Source organism: Suricata suricatta, chromosome 4, assembly GCF_006229205.1.
Source record: "Suricata suricatta isolate VVHF042 chromosome 4, meerkat_22Aug2017_6uvM2_HiC, whole genome shotgun sequence".
Taxonomy (NCBI): domain Eukaryota; kingdom Metazoa; phylum Chordata; class Mammalia; order Carnivora; family Herpestidae; genus Suricata; species Suricata suricatta.
In genome coordinates, this window is record NC_043703.1 from 26,095,284 (window position 1) to 26,115,493 (window position 20,210).

At 33.9% G+C, this 20,210-nt stretch overlaps 1 non-coding gene across 1 annotated transcript; it reads left to right on the plus strand.

Moving 5' to 3' along the window:
• Window positions 1-7,705: 7,705 nt before the first annotated feature.
• On the plus strand, window positions 7,706-7,811 carry LOC115290923. The gene has a single exon (XR_003908304.1). It is a non-coding gene; the product is annotated as a U6 spliceosomal RNA (small nuclear RNA).
• The last annotated feature ends 12,399 nt before the right edge of the window (window positions 7,812-20,210 follow it).

A 20,210-nucleotide genomic window follows, 5' to 3' on the forward strand; every position in this document is an offset into this window, starting at 1 on the left:
GCTGTTGGGTAGTTCTAGTTCTGAAGAGGGAGGAGGAATTCTCCCTTATACTTAACTCAGATTTAGTTCTTGACTTCTATTTATTCTAGTTCCATAACCATGAGAGACACTGGACAAGTTCACCATTAATTCACACACCCTCAAAAATTAGAAAACATCTGGCCAAAAACCAACAAAAACAAAAACAAACAAAACCGTCCACAGGTTCTCCTGAATCTTTTATCTTAGTTTATACCGCTCACTGCTGAATTTTTAGTGCAATTGTCTATACCCATGTGCAAAGGAACTTAATGAACTGAGAGAATTTTAGAAAATCAACATCCTAGATTAGTGCCAGAAATTATATATTCAGTTTGACTGAGATAGATACGGTTAATGTTTGAAAAGTGACCTGCTTTTGATTGTAACTTTTATGGTCACACCCCTCCCCACTTATTATTGGCTAACCTTTAGAAATAATCTCTTTAATTTGTCTAAATACTTATGGCAATTTTAAGAGTTAGGGGGCCCACATGTGACAAATTTTAAAATTACTGGAAAGCTTTTCAGTTTGTGTTAATATAGATGATAAGTAACAGATTATACACATTTGGAACCTCAAATTTATTATAATTTGGGGAATCTCATTAAAAAATAAAATAGCACATAGTTATAAAATTAGCTATAAAAATGGTAATTTAAAAGGGGCCATGATAAGTGAGAGGCACGATAGTTTAAGATGAATTTTGTTCATGTTAAATCTACCCTTGAATATTAAGTGTTGCTCTCTGAATCAACAAAACTTACAGACTTGCCAATGGAAATACGGTATTTGCTTCTATTTGTTTCCTAAAGTGAAATTGCTAACATGGTCAGATACTATAAGATCCATAGATGATTTTCCCTGAACATGTAACATAAAATAAGCAAAAAAAAAAAAATAGTATTGAAATATGTTGGCTGAAATGAAGCATGTCTAATTTAAATGAATTGTACATAATTTTTTCTTAATTGCTAAAAATAAGTTTAAATTTAAATTAACAAATTTTACACCCTTTTTAATAATTTATGAGAGTAGGAACAACTTTATTTGCTAACTTTTAAAAGCAAGATTATACGATGGGGAGCCTGTGTAGCTCAGTCAGTTGAGTGTTTGACTCTTGATTTCAGCTCAGGTTGTGATCTCACAGTTTGTGAGTTCAAGCCCCGAGTGGGACTCTGATGACTGCACAGAGCCTGCTGGTATTCTCTCTCTCCCTCTCTCTATAGCCCTTCCTAGCTTGTGCTTGTGCATGTTCTCTCTCTCTCTCTCTCTCAAAATAAATAAATAAACATTTTTAAAAGCGTAATTATAAGAAAAAATCTTCAGTTATTTCTATAGAAAGAAAGAATTAAAGAAGGAAAAGAGGAAAGTGGGAGGGAGGGAGGACATTTTAATGAATCAGCATTAAAAATTCTCACACAATTTAACCATATGGATTATTTAAGTTCTTAGGGGCGCAGTTCTGTTATATTTGAAGCAGAGAAGCTAAGTACATATTTATTATATGGAATTGAATATGTGAGATAATTTTGGAAACTAGAAAAGTACCTGTTGACAAAAGGAAAGTATTAATTTTAACCTCCTCTAGAGGCTGTACAGATGGGAAGCTTAGAACAGAACATGGAAGTGTGAGTGATTTGCAGTCATCTGAGTTAACCAGTGGACAACTCAAATCAATATTGGGGCCTCATCAACTTGGCAGAATAGCTTTAATGGTGACTTATAAAGGGAATTGTCAAAATTCCCTCAACTGGAGCAAGAAATGATGACTGTTCATAACAACTGTCTAAAGGGAGCCCATTTGGTACCCTATTTAGTATAAAACTCACTTTTTTCTTTGTGCTTTGAACTAATAAGGTTTTAAGTACCCCTTTCAGCTCCTCTAACCGGAGCATTCAGGACACATTTTGCCATAGTTGAAGGACCTTTTAACAATTCCCTTAGTCACTTACCTTTAAAGGTTACCAGTCAGTTGCATTAAGAACTCAAGTTTTTAAAGGTTTCTACAATTCCTATTATTTATCTCATCAAAGAATCATTTATTTAAAGAAATGAAATCATACAACTTCTTCCTGTACTGTGGTTAGTGCTTTTGGTATTTTGAAAGATTTTCTTTGAACAGATGGGATATTTTGCTTAGGGAAAAACTTGCGTTCGTTAGCTTTTTTTAAAACATATTTTCAAGATTGTCAAAACATTACAAAATCATTAGGAGACTCCCATGTTAGAGTCTTGTCAGACATTTCATTATCATCTTACATTAGGATTCCAGCTAGTTTAAATCACCAACAGCTTCAGCCAAGCACAATCTGTTAGTGAAGTTGAAATTTGTTTGGGGAATGTTGTAAATGAATTGCTATAGTAGTAGCTCAAGAGTGTCAAAATGAGTTTGCTGATAGAGCTCTGTGAAATTAGACGGGAACCATGAATCAAGGAGAGCTACTAATTCTCTAAGATTCAGTGGCACTTTGGGAATAACGTAGTTTGTGGTCAATTCTTTTTTATCATGAAGTATTCCAACAAAGTAAAATAAGAAGAGGCTAAGTATAACCAGATTTGTCATCAAATCTGTAAGTGTATTTTAGCTTTTTATTATTTTCATGTGTATTATATTAAGAAAAAATATAAATCTTGTCCTTCTTTCCATTTGAAGACAGTTAAGTTTTTACTTTTTGACAATAAACTATGCCAGAAGAATGCAAATAAATTCTGTCAAATAAAGATAAGTTCAGTATTTTGTAAATCTGCTTAGTCTAAGTTAGACAACTATTAAAAAAAGAACACTAAGTTTTAGTGGTTCTATTAACAGTGAAAGTTTAATTCCTGTTGTTAAACATGTTTTTTATTCAGCATAAGCTCCACGTCATGTCTTCTTTACTCCAGAACTTAAATGGTAAAGACTCAACTACCACTTAGGACCCTTGACATTTTTTTTTGAAGTTTATCTAGTTAGAGAGAGACAGAGAGAGAGAGAGAGAAAGAGCAATCCCAAGCAGGCTCCATGCTCTCAGTGCAGACCCTGATGCAAGGCTCAAACCCACAAACTGTGAAATCATGACCTGAGCTGAAATCAAGAATCAGAGGCTTAACCAAATGAGCCACTCAGGTGCCCTAGACCCTTGATATTTTGAAGTCAAAGGGAAGACGGGAATGGCAAACTCTGTAATAGCTCTTAACCTTTACATCCCATTGGACAAACAAAGCAAGCCACATGACAAACCTGAAGTCAATAGCTAGAAACGATGGTTTTCCCTTTGAAAGGGTTGCATAGAAAGTTTTGGTATGTATGTGTTGGCCAACAAATATTTTGAAGAGATAATGCAAACTATCATAAGATATATGAAGATATAAATTTAATGGGGAAAATATGTTTTTATCTCATAAAGAGAGAAAAAATATCTGTATATCAGTTTATAGATTAAAATTAGGGGAAATTTCTTTTCTCCTACTGGATTAGCTTTTTCATTTATGTTGTTGCGTTGAGTTAGGATATGAAGACAAGATCCTAGGATTAATGAAACATTGATATACCCTCATATCTCTGTAATTCCTTTACAATTAAGTAAAAACTCTTTGGACTAATGAATTATTCTGAACTAAAGAAAACCCCACTTTACAGTAATTTTTATGAAAGACATTTCAATAGTAAGAAAAATATAGGAAAGCACTTCAGTTTCAAGCTAGCTTTGTGTTCTAACTCGATTTCTCAAACTCTTAAAAAAGGACATAAAATATATCTGCTTAAGACAGAGTTTGCACTATAAATATAGAAATGTCAATTAGAAATTTATAAACTCATTTTGTGTCAAAGATGATGCAGTGTATGAATTATAAATTCAATTTGTGTAGGTATTTAGAATTTATGGGGCCTATCAATCTTTGCTAAAATAAAATAAAAGCAGCATGGTCAGGAGAAATTTCTGATTTGACAGAACTATATTTGAATTTGTTTTTTAAGTTTTTTTTTAAGTTTATTTATTTTGAGAGAGAAAGTGAGAGAGAGAGAGAGAGAGACACCAAGTGTGTAAGTAGGGGAGGGGCAGAGAGAGAAGGAGAGAGGGCTAATCCCAAGCAGGCTCCACTCTATCAGCCTGGAGCCTAATGTGGGGCTTGAACTCACGAACCGTGAGATCATGACCTGAACAGAAATCAAAAATTGGACGCTTAATCACCCGAGACACCCAAGCACCCCTATATATGAATTAATTTGAATCTCTGAGATGTTTAGGATATGTCTTCTTTTTCATTTTTGTTACTTTATAAAACAAAAATCATAAGGATTTTTCAAGATTACCTTGTGAGATACATGATTAGTAAAAAAAGTTAGCTCACTCTTTCTTCTTCAGTGTGATCCATTAAAAAGAGGCATTTCCTTTAGAAAATGAGAGTTATCTTGTGGGGAAGTATATTCCTGTGTAAATCCATATAAAATCTGTAGAGACATGTATCCCAAGGATAGTAATTTGAGTTCATGAATGAATTCATAAATGGCACTTTTCAAAGAAAATACAAAGTAAAGAGCACTTTCTGTATTTCTTCTATGAGTTAATACTGTTCAACATTAATGTAAACTGAAAAGCAAGTAGTAATATCTGAGGAGGTATTAGAGCTGAACAAATGTGCATCTCTAGTTTTCCTCAAGATAAGGAGTTATATTTTTTTATTTCTATGTCCTATGTATATTTTTCAAAATCACACATTATGTTCAAAATTGCAATTCAGAGTCAAATGTCATTGCATTATCTACAAATCTGCCTACCTACATTAGCACCTGCATTATATTAAGAACTGGGATTCTAAGACTGTTCACTTTTAATTATACAGATTTAGAAAGATGATATATTGCAACTCTTTCTTACATATATTATTCTTACAGTCTACTCTTAATACATTAAGGGTATTTTAAATTGGACCTTTTAATAAATTATTAGCATTTGCACTATAGTTTGATATTTCTTGACTGAAGCCCAATGAGAAATAATACAAATGGCAGAATTTTATGAATTATCAACAGTGGTGAGTCATTGTTTTACAGAAGAAACATAAAAATTATATTCATTTAACCTTTGCATCTCTAATAATCCAATTATTCAGTTTTTGCCCCTGAGAATGAATGCATTGCAGAAAGTCTTCAAAGTTTCTCAACCCACATAAGGACTTAAAAAAATAATAATTCCAATGAAGCATTGAAATCCAGTAATGTTTCTTTGAAAGAGCTAATTTAAAGAGGCCACTTATCATATTGTTAGTTCCCATCAGTGACTAATTTTACATTATTAGTCATTTTGCAGTAAAAGGAGTGAGTGCAAAGACCTAAGAATGGTTGTACAATTGGGGATAATGTTCAAATCTCCTAACTCTCAGTGCAGCTCACTCCAAGGCTTAATAAATGATTTAATTTTATTTGAAGTATAAGCAGGTAGCTAAGATAACTGTTAGTGATTTTTATCTTTCTACATGCTTTCATTGTTAGTTAGATTGTCAAAGGCAAACAAAGTTCACTAATTGCATATTTTCTCTAAATTTTGAGAAGTGAATATTTTTAAATTGAAAAGCTTAAGAAAGATAAATAGCAACACCTTTGCCTTCTTATGTGCTCCATTAATGTGTGTTGAGTGTGTTTGTGTTTTAATAATTGCTGTGGTAATTATTCTGTTTAGTGAACAGTAAATCTGATGTAAAGAAACAGAAGGATATTAAGCTTTGTCATTGCTCTTACTCAATAGCGGCAATATTCTTCTTGAAAATGACTATATGAAATACATAAGGCAGTATTTGTTCTCGTTTGATTTTTTTCAAACAGGCAACAGAAAATTTAATAAATTTGGTATTTAAATCTGCAATAAAAATTCAGAATTAAGCAATGAAAAATTGAGAAAGTATTTTCTCTAAGAAACAATTTAATTGGACCTTACCCTTAATCGTCTACTAGTGAAGCATTTGAGACATTCTTGTATATTTCATAAAGCATTTCATCAAAGCAAAGGACAAATATGTGAGCTAGAAAGAAAAGAATGACAAAATGTATGAAAAATAATATTTTAAATGTGTTTTGACACTTGATTTTTATGAAAAAAATAGGTCGTATATCTTTTACTTAATTTTATAATTCGGACTTATACCAATATTTGCCCATCTGTGGCTTTTAAGGGGCATCATCATCTGTTATTAACTTAGAATTCTCTGGGTATTATTTAATTAGAGTTTGCAATTAATACCAAGCAAGGAAAAAAATCCCCCTGGCATTTTACTAATTTTCCTACACAATGGCAGACACAATTATGAATCCATATTCATTCTTTTAAAAAAAGTTTATTCATATTTGTGCTTGTGTGCAAGCAGAGAGACAGAGAACCCAAAGCAGGCTCTGCACTGACAGCACAGAGCCCAGTGTGGAGCTCCATCTCACGAACCACAAGATCACCTGAGCTGGAGTTTGAAGCTTCACTGACTGAGCCTCCTAGGCACCACCATCTTCATTCTTGATGTGCTTCCTTTCTTAAGATTGGAAACTGTCGGATAAAAATGTCATTTAATTCATAAAATCAACGTCATCAGAAAACATGTATTCTGATTATTTAAAAAAAGATAAGTGTGGCTATTTCCTATTTAAAAAGTCATTTAGTTTGGTCTTATGAGTATATATTAGAAAATTCAGACAAAAAGTTAAGAACAGTATCTTATACAGATGCTTCATTTAAAAATAATGCACTTCATTTTCTTTTGACTCACACTTTAACATTTACATATCAAAGTAAAACTGGATTGTATTAAAAGTTAACTTGAAAAAATATTTTAAATATGTCATTTAAATTTTTCCAAGTTATACCAGCCTATATTTAAAAGTCAGAGTAATAGTTCTAGCACAAATATTATTGTCTCTCAGCTCATTTACTGTTCTGGGACATCAGTGCCACATTGAGTCATCTATTTATGTTAAACTCCAGTCAATGTTACATGTATGCTAAAAAAACCCCCCAAATCTAGCAGTAATAGTCACTTTGCCATAGCTATTTTCTCTTCCCCTTTACTTACTGTATTATTGATGAATTCCAATTTAAATCTATGTAAATGTACTTTGCTTCTGTCACTATTTCTGGTGAAAATGGAATCAATGCAGAAGATGCAATCTTTGAGGACCCCAAATCTCCCTCAGAGGCTAGAATGACTCTACAGGACTGAAAGAACTGGGAAGATCAACCCCTCATTTCTTTTTTTTTTACAGATCTTTGACTTTGAATCTGAGCACCTCCAATTTCATCCTGTTTCTTCTTAGAAAAATAAGTCCATCAGCTCCTGTCTTAGCCAATTCTTCATCTGATGAGCCTTCCTTCTTCTTTTCTCTACTTTTGACAACACAGAAAACTCTTCCTTTGACCCCTCATCTATTCACCAAATAAAGCCAACTATAGGTGGGGTACCTGGGTGGCTCAGTCAGTTAAGCATCAGACTTCAGCTCAGGTCATGATCTCATAGTTTGTGAGTTTGAGCCCCGTGTTGGCAGCTCAGAGCCTGGAGTCTGCTTTGGATTCTGTATCTCTCACTCTCTGCCCCTCCCGCATTCATGCTCTGTCTTTCTCAAAAAATTAATAAACATTAAAAGAATTTTTTAAAGTGCCAAATATAAGTGGTTCATTAAACTCAGCTTACGCAAACAGCATAGTTGTATAAAATACAAAGCAAGTGCTAGGTTTATCAGCCCATATACTAAAATTGGAACAACTCAGAGAAGATTAGCATAGCCTTGCACAAGGATGACATGAAAATTTGTGAAGCATTTCATACTAAAATTTTTTCTAAAAGGGAAAAATAAAGCATTGATTTATCTTTTAATTGAAAAAAAAACTCATCTATAACTTCAGGTTTCAGCCACAACCTGAAAAGAATTTATGTATTATCACTCCTGTACTTACACCAAGAAAATAAGTTAAATAAGTTGAAATCCAGTGACTATCTTGGGCTCATCAGAGATTTGTGATTTCGTGGCAAATTACCACTCCAAATTCTGGAGAGATTGCCAGATCTAGGCAATCACATCAGAAATACACTTACCTAGAGCAGAAGCTACTGGAGCCAAAAACTGGTAGGACAACCTAAATAGTAAATTTGGTGAATTGCTGAAGCCTGAAGGTGAATTTGCATGAGAAGGGGAGACTGCTGGGTGCTACAGTATTAGATGGGCCTCCATAGTTTTGTGAGTTTCACCCTCAGGAACCCACTACATTTTAATAGTGAAGATACAAGAGAGATCTCCTCATATTCCTGGCATGGTGGAGAACTGTAACCATTTTGAGGTATATCTAGATAATTCTACCAAACAAAGCCCTACTCTGCTGGGAAAAATACTTTATTAGAGCCTTTTCACACCTGGAGGGAGGGCAGTTTTACAACTGCAGGTTTACTTACCCAAACTGTTGCGAACAAGGCAAAGGGGAGCAAAAAGCTATGAAACCCTTGGAAGGTCCAGACAGGAAAAAATTTCTACTAAAACACTGAGATTTAATAATAAGATTACAAATTGCTACCCATTACCTACAATTTACCATCACATCAGTTGGGCTCCAGCATAATAACATTGAATCATAATTCAATATATAATTGTGGCTAAACGAGCAACAAGGCACAGGCTGTATTTAAGGAGTTTTTGGAAAAACTCAAAGATATTAAAGTTGACAGAAAAAAGGACACTAGGGAAATCTGAAACTTCAACAGCTATTAATGTAGCAAATATTAAACATAGCCCAACTCCTTGCCAGATTAACATGAATCTCACACCAAAATCAGTTTTATTTCCATTATTCTATCTCAATTCACATGTCCAGTTTTCAAAAATAATTATAAGGCGTATTAAAAAGGCAAGAAAAAAATACAGTTTGAGAAGACAAACCAAGTATCAAACCAGACTCCACTAAGAATCACCAGTTAGGACAATTAAAATCATTATGACTTAATATGGTAGAACTGCAATAAGTAAAAGTAGACAGCAAGCAGGGCAGATGGGTACTACAAGTAGAGATATGGGAACTCCAGAAAGGCACTAAAATGGAACACGATAAACCAAAAGTGCTTTCACACAAATTAAAAAAAAAATGTCTTTGATGAGCTTATCAGTAGACTTGAAATGGCCATGGTAAGAATCCCTGTGCTTGATGGGCATCTTGGTGGCTCAGTTGGTTAAGCATCTGACTTCAGTCCATGATCTCACACTTCACAAGTTCAATCCCCATGTTGGGCTCTTTGCTCACAGCTCAGAGCCTGGAGCCTGCTTCAGGTTCTGTATTTCTGTCTTTTTCTACCCCTCCCTTGTTCATGCTGTCTCTATGTCAAAATAAATAAAACTAAAAAAAAAAAACTAAAAAAAACCAGTGAGCTTGAAAATATGTTTTTACAAACACCCCATCTGAAATGCAAAGAGAAAAGAAAATGTAAAGCAGAAGAGTATATTCAAGAACTATGGAAAAATTTCTCAAGGTATAGCATACGTAATTGGCATATCAGAAGGAGAAGAAAGATAAAAATGTTGCAGAAGAAATAGTTGGATAATAATGTCAGAGAACTTTCCAAAATGAATGGCAGATTCAAACCATAGATTCAAGAAGCTCAGAGAACACTAAGCAGGATAAATATCCAAAAAAGTATAGATAGACATATTTCATATTCCAACTGCAGAAGACAATGGATATGAAGAAAATCTTAAACACAATTTTAAAAATAGGATTCCTTAAAGAGGAAAGTGGATAAGAATTGTGGTACACTTTTTATTAGAAACCATAGTGCAAGGACAGAGTGAACTATAATATTTAAATACAGAATTAAAAACAACAGCAACAAAAAAACCCCACCAACTTCAAATTCTTTATATACCAAAATTATTTTTTAAAGTGAAAGGGAAATAAAGACTTTTTCAGACAGCCAAAATATAAAGGAATTCATCACCACCAGACCTATCCTGCAATAAATGTTAACAGTTCTTTAGGGAGAAGGAAGAATACATAGGTGAGAAATATAGATCCATATAAGAAAAGGAAGATTGTCACAGAAGGGGGAAATGAAGACAAAATAAAAGCTTTTATTTTATATTAATAAATATTAAAATAGCTATTTTTATTGTAATACATAACTTTTCAAATAATGGTAAAAATATTAGGTGATTATAATGTAGAATGAAATTAGTGATGGCAGTCTTCTAAAGAGTGGAAGAATTGAGGACACTCTATGACAAGGTATCGGCATCGCTCATGGAACGGTGCGGTGGTGTTTGAAAGTGAACATTGGTTAATTATAAATACATATTGAAAATTCTAGGACAAGCACTAAAAAATATTATATAAAGCAATTTAGTTGATATTCCAGGATCAGAGGTTAAAATGGAAATCAAATATTGCTAGTAATCTGACTTTGCTCTTTTACCAAGTTATTCTGACTACTCTAATTCTTTTGCATTTCCATAAGATTTTTTTAATCAGCCTGTTAACAAAACAAAAGAAAATAAAGCTGCGATTTGTAATGCATTGAATCTTTAGGTCATTTTGAGGAAAATTGATATCTTAACAATATTAATACTTTTTAAATTCTCTGAAGAATGTTTCCAATTTTTTTTACTTTTTTCTTTTTCCTTTTTTTTTTAATAGTTTATTGTCAAATTGGTTTCCATATAACACCCAGTGCTCTTCCCCACAAGTGCTCTCTTCCATCACCATCACCTCCCTTCCCTCTTCCCCTCCCCCTACGACCCTTGGTTCCTTTTCAGTATTCAATAGTCTCTCAGATTTTGTGTCCCTCTCTCTCTTCAACTCTCTTTCCCCCTTCCCCTCACCATGGTCCTGTACATCCAAACTAGGAAACATTAGGAGAACAGGAGAAACCTAATGTTTCCTAGTTTGGATGTACAGGACCTTGATTAACTTTCTGTTAGAATCATCTCAAGCATCGAATATTTGCAATACTTTCGTAAATGATATTATAAATGAATTAAATTTCAGTTTCTGATTGTTGATAGTATCAAAACTTATGATTACTTTTTATATATTGATCTTGTGATCTTTCTAACCTGAATTACAATTCTAGTAGAATGTTTTTGTATGATTTTAGCTGTGGGATTTTGTAGATGCCCTTTTTCAAGTTGCATTTTTGAGGACGTTTCATTCTATTCTTAGATTGCTGATAATTTTTTGAAGTTTATTTATTTTTGAGAGAATGTGAAGAGAGAAGGGGGATAGAGAGAGGGAGAGAGAAAATCCTAAGCAGGCTCCATGCTGTAGTGCAAGAGCCCAAGGCAGGGCGCAAACTCATAAACAGTGACATCATGACCTAAGCCATTATCAAGTTGGTTGCTTAACCAACTGAGACATCCAGGTGTCCCAATAATTTTTTTTAATGTGGTGTTGGATTGTCTCCAGTCCTTGTGACACCACTATCAGGATGATCATGTGGGTTTGGTTTTTTTTTATTCTATTAATAAATATAAAATAATGATTAGAGCCCAGGCTGGGGTGAGTTAGAGCACTTGGGCACAAACTTTGAGATTGCTCTAGAGTTATAGAAGATTTGGTACTTCTTCACAATCAGCACTCTTGTTTCTACACGCAGCCCACTCTAGTACCAGACCTGATACTGATTGATTTTCAAATGTCACATGAACATTTAATTGCTGGAGTAAATCCAAATTGGTCATGGATGTAGTTTTTTAAAGAAATAGTTTGTTGTATTTATCTTGTTAATATTTGGTAGAGATTATGGGGTTAGTACATGGTAGAGATTATATAGTGATTTGTTGTTAGTTTCTAAATTCCTTTCATTTTTAAAATATCTTCAATGATTTCAGTTCTTTGAGACATATCACAGGTGAACATATGTCTACGTTGGATAGATATGTATAGATGCATTATGGAAAGTCTTACACATCGTGTTATAGTTGGGGAGAGGATTGCTATCATTTCACTTAGGTCAGATTGATGGAGCTTGAGTAATAATTTTTTCAGTAGTATAAATTGAGTCAGATGTATTCAAATCTCCAACTATTAATGTTTACCTGTTTAAATTTTATTTTTGCTTCATATATTTTGTGGCTCTATTGTTAGATGTGATAGATTAATACCTGTTATATCATCTTCATTTGTTGTCATTGTTTGACTCTAACTCCTTTTTTTAAAAAAAATATTTTGTCTTTTTTTCTTCACTTGGTAACAATCAATTGATATGACTTTTTTTAAACTTTATTTTATTTTATTTTATTTTTTTTAGAATATAACACTATTTTTTAACATATGCAATTATTTTCCATCATTTACAATACAGTAGTTACAATGACACTCCAAATATAAGCAAAGTAAAAAATCAGAACCCCAACTTCTATTTCATGTAATTAGACTTATACAGAAATTAGAAGGTTAAGTAACAACTAGCTAATCACCTAATTTCACAGCTATCTGAAGTGGCGATTGTTATATAGCACCTTATCTATGATACATTCAAGATAAATGATACAATTTATTACTTGCCCATAAGCTACAACACAGCCTGCTTAATGCCTTTCCTTAAATTCCACCTCTATACTACAATATGCTTGAGGTCCATGCAAAAAAGTAGCTACCTTTTATATAGGAAATGGATGATTAAGTCTTTGGTGTTGTAAAAGCAACTTCACTTAAACATAACCACCCCACCACCAAAAAAAGAAGAGAAAAAAGAAGTAATATGACTTTTAATTGACTATTTTTAAATATTTATATGTTTATATTTATTTATTTATTGAGAGGTGGGGAAGGGCAGAGAGAGGGAGAGACAGAATCCCAAGGAGGCTCCACTCTATCAGTGCAGAGTACAACATATGACTTGATCTCACGAACCATGAGATCATGACCTGAGTTCATATCAAGAGTCAGACCTTGTTTAACCTACTGAGCCATCCTTATGCCTCTAATTGACTAATTCTTAAATATGGTTTCCTTTAGATCTTTAAATATATATATATATATTTAATAGCTATATTGAAGGGTTTTTCGGCTGGAACCAGCATTTTAGTCCATCAGAGGAAGTTTCTATTGACTGCTTTCTCCTGCTTTTTCACTTCTTTGCATATTTTATAATTGTTGGTTGAAAAAATGGACACTTTCAATGTTATATTCTAGCAACTCTGAACACAGATTTACCATGTCAGAGACTGTTGTTGTTGCTTTTCATTGTTTAGTGATTTGCCTGGCCTAAATTTGTGGTATATACCTGCACCAAAATATGCAACAGTGATCTCTCTCTCTTTTTCTTTCTGTTTTTTGTTTTGTTTTGTTTTGTTTTGCTTTGTTTTTCTTGTTGTATTCTTTAGGCTAGAATTCTAGGAGTTGCACCTGGATTATCATGCTTGGAGGTAACCAAATGGTTGGTCAGAAGTCTGTCTGAAGCACCTTTAGTCAATAAGTCTTCCACTTTTTCTTAATGGGCAGATATGTGGCTTGGGGAATGAATTCAAACTCTGGAAAATTAAAACTATGTCTGAGATTTTACTTTCTGTCAGGCCTTCTTGTGTGGAAGTCCTCACAACCAGCCATAAATGTGTGTATAAGTATGTCTTTTTTTAATGATTTTTATTTATTTTTGAGAGACAGAGACAGTGAGAGCAGGGGATGGTCAGAGAGAGAGGGAGACACAGAATCCATACCAGGCTCCAGGCTCTGAGCTAGCTGTCAGCACAGAGCTGAATGTGGGGCTCAAACCCACAAACCATGAGATCATGACCTGAGCTGAAGCTGTATGCTTAACTGACCGAGCCACCCAGGCGCCCCAAGTCTGTCTTGATTAGAAGAAGAATGGCATTACTTCCTAACAGTGTCAAGAAACAAGATAATAAAATTATTTGCTATGCCAGAGAACACCTGAGAAATCAATGAATTATCTTGGAAATTCATAACATTTTACAGTTTTTGTAACATTTATGTGATAGCGAATCAACACTAGCATAAATTTTCAGTTATTACAAATATGTATTTTCCCATAACACCATGCACTGCTTCCTGGCACTTATCACAGTTGTAAAGTAACACACAATTCTGTTTTTGTTTTGTGTTGCCCACTAGACTGTAAGCTAAATGAGAGCAGGAACTGTTCTTGCTCTCTATTTTACTTTCAGATGCCACACTAAGATCCCCACATCATGTAGTGTTTCTAGTCCAGATAGTAACTCAGAGCATCGACAAGTCTGCGTGAGGGTCCTCTCTGGCCAATGATGTCTACTCCACAAAGGTGGAAAACCTAACCTGCTACAGAGGAAAATTCCCTCCTAGAAATAACTCTCAATTGACATATGACAGGGTTGGTGGGTAGATTAGTCAGCTGCTCTGCTATTTGGTGGTCTGCTTCTGAAAACTGTGTTCTTGGTACTGATAGCAAAATTCACAGTAGGATTAAACCACTTGTCCAGAGAAGGAAGCTGTTAGAACACTGCCTTTCAGTTGGCTACTCTTTTTCCTTTTATCTCAGTTCTCCTCTTTTGTACTGATATTTCCTGGGATTGCATTCCAAAGAAACCAGTTGTATTGGAATCCTTGTCTCAAGATCAGTTTGGAGGGAATTCAGATTACTTCAGACCAATTTTTAGGATGAGCAAACAGAAAATCTTGATAGAATGCAATTTGTCATCTCAACCGGTTTCTTGCCTAAGTATTTTAATTTGTGATAAAGTCATTAACTATACAAATGAAAATTTTATGGGATAGCAAATATTCTTGATTAATTGTACACTAATAGTACAAAACATAAACTCACACATTTTTAGGAAAAATGCCTCTCATATTCCTAGATTAAAAAAATAAACTTTGAATATTTCTTTCACTAGTTTTTTACTAAAATCCATTGACTTAGTTATCTTTCTGTTGACCATGCCATCTGTCCAGTGACCCACTCATCATCGATTCTTCCATAATGTTTTCCTTAACAACTAATGTGTGTTAATACATACATTTTCTTAATAGACCACGGTGACTTGCTGCTAGCAGAAAAGCAGTAATTTGCCGATTATATAATAGAGAAGCTACATATACGAGTTTTATTTAAGGCTAAAAATAAATAAATATTTTATTTTCATTTTAATATAAATTTGTTCAAGAAATGTGCATTATGTTTTTCAGCATATTCTATTAGAATATGACCTTCTTAAGAATTTTCACAGATTGTAAAATGTGTGCTGAAAAACCTAGCTCCAAAAAGCATGTCAAAGGTCATGTGTGAACCCTTAATTATAATTCTTTGTGTCAAAAGTATCTGATGCATCTAATAATTGAAAAGAGGTCAGAGTGCCTGGGTGGCTCAGTCTGTTAAGCATTCAACCACTGATTTTGACTCAAGTCCTGATCCCATGATTCAAGAGGTGGAGCCCCATATCAAGTTCTGTGCTGATGCCATGGAGCCTGCTTGGGGTTCTCTCTCTGTCCTTCCCCTGCTCATTCTCTCTCTCTCAATAAATAAATGAACTTTAAAAAAAATTACAAACATGAAAGAAGTCAGAAAAAATACTAAAAAGCCAACTGTTACCTGGAGAATATCTGAACTCTTTCCTAAAGTAATCTTCTCTTTGATGGAAAGCGAGTGTCCTCTTGATGAAGTGATACTTACGAATCACATTCTTACTCTACCAGATTCACTGATGCAGAGGTGCTTCCATGGTGTTATATCAAATTTACTATTTGACATATATAGTAGTCATATAATACACAGACTTTATTGCTAACAAATGGATGCATGAGTTAGGATGAATTTTGCCCACAATAAATTCAAAGATCATTACCACTAAAGTAAAATGTATTAACCCCATATCAAACTTTCTCAGTGTCTCCATATCATTCATTTCATTGCACAGAAGATTAGTCTTTTTAAGTATTTTCTAGTTGGCTTTACAAAATAGGTAAAATTAAGCATATTTCAAGTTTGGAAAATACTAAAGAGATATATAGAGCATTTATAATACACTGAGGGCACCTTCCAAATATGTTTTCAGGAGTATCGAACATTCTTCCTTGCCTTGTGGTTGTAAATTAAGATAGTTAATTGAAGATGTGCTTTAAAATGCTACATCTATGTCTATGTGAATCACTACAGATCAGAATAATAATGACTATTGTTATTCCTTAAATGTTTATAAAGACAATTAAAATGCCAGAAGTCAGGTGGGGGAGGGGGGCAGGAGTTAGATTGACTTTCCCTTAAACCTACTAGCTAAGTCTTTGTATTTTGTTTATAATAAAAGAATGTTAACCTAAACTCTCAGAATAACTGAATTAAACACCAATGATCTGGGATATTTTAATTGTGTGAAACGTGTTTCTAAAGTAAAATTATGAGAATAAGTTTCTTATATTCAGGATTTAGGGAAGTGCCACATATGCAAAGATTTATCAGGTCACTAGGAGATACTTCTCATGTTAGAAAAATATGATCTGGTAATTTATATTTGCATTTTAAATTATTTTTTCTTATACGTGTGTCAATAACTAAAATAAGGCCTGTCTACCAGAATGTCACACTTTTTGCAAGCTATAAGATAGATTTTCCAAAAGATTATTTACCAAGTAAAAATACAGGCAGGAACAGATGTGCAGAGATTTTCTGTGGTCTGTCTGGAAGTTCTGCTTTCTTTCTCAAAGAGGAAGAGCTCATATAAAAGCCAGGGGGAGGCAAGACTCAGAGGGGAATAGAGAAAGCATCTGTTACTTACAAGGAAATGGATCTGGACTGTTTCACAATGTGCAGAGGGAACTAAAAGAGTGACAGGTAATGGTTTCGGCATCCCAAATGTCAGTGTCTGATGTGAGGTAGGATAGGAAGTTATTTCTTAAGACGTGAAAGAGGAAACCTAAAATGAAAACAATTTTGGTGGCTTTCTATTTAATCTGGCGGATGAGAGAGAGAGAAAGAGAGGAAGAGAAATTTTACCCAGGATAATAAGAACTAAAGCATAAAGTAGCTGGCTAGCTTAGCATCCTTTCTGAATGCTGTCTCCTGAAATGTGTCTACTAATGATTGAAACAGGGAACCCTACCTGCCCAGGGAAAGTATCATTGAAAGGATCTAGGGAATGTGAAAGTAAATATGGATGAACATGATGATTCCTAAAAATGACTCTTCTGTGCTTTTTCTTTTTCTTTTTTTTACATAATTAGCTTCTTTAATAACTCAGGTGCTTTAAATTGCTTTCCCAGAGTGAGCGGTATTTTAACAAATTCCATCTACCTCCAAAATTCCTGCTTTTGTACTCCTCTACTTTTTTCCTGTCTTTGGTGAGGGACATCAGTTATTTATCACTTACAGTTTTATGCTAAAGAAAATTTAAAATTTATATATATTTAAAAATTTTAAGTATCATGGAATAAATATATGTGTATCTTACTGTGTGGAATTTTAACATGATTTAGTAAAATATCAGATGCTAAGGGCCCTATGTGGATTGTCTGTTTTGAAAAATAGGCATGCATAGCACATAACCTCAAATAGATTTTAAAATGCAGATTCAGAGCCAGGAAAGTATTTGTTGCTGACCACATCTTTCAAGGGGAAAGTTTATAAGATGATCTGTGGCTCATAGGCATTCTTGTATGATCCAGAGAGAATTGAATTGGGTATCCACAGCTTCTGCATGGATAACTGACATCCATTTCCAGTGATACTTTGGGGAGAAGGCTAAGGTGACCTTCCCCCACAGTAAACTATAGTAATCCTATAGCACATGACTCCCCAACCATACCATTTCAAGAGGAATCTGTTTTTATTTTATTTTCTTAAACTTGTTTATTTATTTTGAAAGAGACAGAGACAGCACAAATGGGGGAAAGGGGCAGAGAGAGAGAGAGCAACAGAGAATCCCAAGCAGGCTGTGCACTGCCAGATCCCATGAACTGTGAGATCATGACCTGAGCCAAAACCAAGAGTCAGACGCTTAACCAACTGAGCCATTCAGGTGCCCCATTTTAAGATGAATCTTAAGGGATAGTTGATAGACAAATAGATATCACTGAATATCATTCAAAAGGATAAACCAGGAGTAGACTCTACTTTTGGAAAAGCTAAGATAGAACCTTAGTAAGGGAGTTTATGTTTGGGGTAAAAGAAACAGAACTGGAGTCTAGTTGGCAGCAATGAAAGGAAGCAAAAGCAGTTTGCCCAAGCTTTGTTGCATTAAGCAAACCCCAGGGCAGGATTCAAACCCAGAAACCAGATTCTTACCAATAATGGATGAAATTGAATTATAATTCAATTTCAAAATATTGAATTTTGGATTGTCATAGTGCAGATTGGTTTTTAGAAATGTCTTAAAAGCTACTTCAATGCCTGTCTGTTTTGTTAAACTGCTTCATTCTTACCATGTGCATGTAAAATAGGCATTTTAGAAGTAAGGAATATAGTAATGGTCTCTACTGTAATAATGGTTTCTAATGTAATGTGAGTGTCACCTCTTCTAAGTCATATATCCTAGTTTTGAATGTCTGCCATTAGAAGATAAATTTCTTTTTTGTAAAGATATTTTTAATATCACTTCATATCATTTTGAAATGAAAATATGCTGGTACGTAACACCCATTAACAGAGTAAGCACTGAGATGTTTTGACCTTTTATCCTGACAGGAGACCATAGAATATTTCTCGTGATTATCTAGGAATGGAAGGAGGAAATTCTGAAAGTTTTGAGTCAGTTGTAGTGAGGAAGGCAGGCAGCCATCATGTCCTCAAGGAATGTTGAGAGCAAACTACCAGAGCATTCCAACATCTGGTCTTATTTGTTTATGTTCACAGCAGTAACCTTGGCTTCTTCAAAGGGTCTTTGGCAATTCTCTGAGTAAGGCGTATATTCCCAACAATTTAAATTTGAAATCTTTACCAAGTGACTTGTAGTTGCCACGGTACGTGCTAGAGGTGGTGCATAAACCAGTGCATAGGACGGACAGTGCAATAATGACAGGCACAAAAGCTATGGCCATTATTGCCAAGATTTTATTTCAGAGGACATTAGCAACAGTTTGACTTGAATTGGTTTTTATTTTTCTGCTGTTTTGAAATTTTACGAATAATGGGTCGTTTCTTACTTCTTTAAACATATTAAGAGTTCACCAAAAGATGACAAATTAGAAACTCAAGTATCATATGAAATCTTGAAAATAAATGGGCTTGAAGGTAGATTGGGAGGAGAAAGGATCAATGATTGTACAGAGTATGGGAAACAAATAATTTAGTGTTTATATTATAGCCTTAAGTTAACAAAGATAACAACTGGATCCTCAAGGCTTCTTTTCCATAAACCAAATGGTGGTACGCATGTGATAAAACGATGTCTCTGTGATTAAGCAATATAAGCATTACTGAAAAATGTTTCCTGTCAACAAGCCTAGTTTATTATTCCATATTAAAATATCATATTATCTCCTCATATGTTTATAATGCACTAGTCCTAACTGAATTTATAGTATTTAACTAAAGAAAATAAACTCTTTGTGGCAAAACATTAGAACCAGATCTCCAAAAGCCTCAATATCGTCAATATTTGCTAAAATTCCATTCTATCAGCATTCATAAGTAAATGTGAGAACATATGTTCTTTGGACCTCAGTGAAGAAATCCAAGCATATTTTAAGAGACTGTTTATATCTCTATGAATGCAGACAAATAAAGGGCTACCAAAGTAGTGAAGCTATGTAATTCACTATGGCTCATTTGCATAGAAAATTACAGAACTTGGAGATCCTGGGCACAGAGCAAGTGTCCATTAGCAATAGACAGGCACAAAAACACTTCAATCCAGAGATAATTTGGCTGTAGTATTCTTGCCTACATGCCAGTATATGCTCTTATGATACAATGAGTATAATAATGTTTTAAAAATATGTTTGTTTGTCAGAGTCTAAATTTATAAACATTCATTTAAAATAGCTGACAGCTGTGTAATGGCTCAGAAAAAATATATTTATTTAGCCAATTTTATGTTCAAATCATCGTTTACAATCAGACTCCAGTCCCAAATAAATAAATAACTGTGTGGCTACAGGAAGATGCAAAGAAAAGTAATCTAAATATGACTCCATCTCATCATATGAAAAAACAAGTTTGTAATAATAGTTTTATATGAAAAGTTGTTTTGAGAAAAACTGAAGAAGTAGAAGACCATATTAATTAGTCATTGAGCATTCCTTTAGTAACTCATTCAACAAAATTT